At 35.4% G+C, this 206-nt stretch overlaps 1 protein-coding gene across 1 annotated transcript in view; it reads left to right on the top strand.

Moving 5' to 3' along the window:
- The window catches only part of LOC119594510 (transcription factor RFX4-like), a 33789-nt gene that overhangs the window by 24357 nt on the left and 9226 nt on the right, over positions 1 to 206 (top strand). The window lies entirely within an intron of this gene.

Genomic DNA, 206 nt, shown 5'->3' with positions numbered 1-206 from the left:
AACATGTATATGTAATGTCGTTTCGAAGTCTTTTAGTCTCGAAGCAAAAACAAAACAAAACAAAAATGACGCTACAACTATATTGTTTCCCTCTGCATCTTTTTTTTCCTGATTCCTTCTTTCTCAAGACGAGATTTTTTCCTTCAGTTCGAATACCGACTTCATGAAAATGTCTCGTAAGGAAACGATGGTCTTCAAAGAAACGC

The sequence above is a fragment of the Penaeus monodon genome, chromosome 34, assembly GCF_015228065.2.
Source record: "Penaeus monodon isolate SGIC_2016 chromosome 34, NSTDA_Pmon_1, whole genome shotgun sequence".
In the NCBI taxonomy this organism is placed as follows: domain Eukaryota; kingdom Metazoa; phylum Arthropoda; class Malacostraca; order Decapoda; family Penaeidae; genus Penaeus; species Penaeus monodon.
The sequence above is the reverse complement of the archived record's forward strand: the minus strand, read 5'-3'. Positions and strand labels throughout refer to the sequence as shown.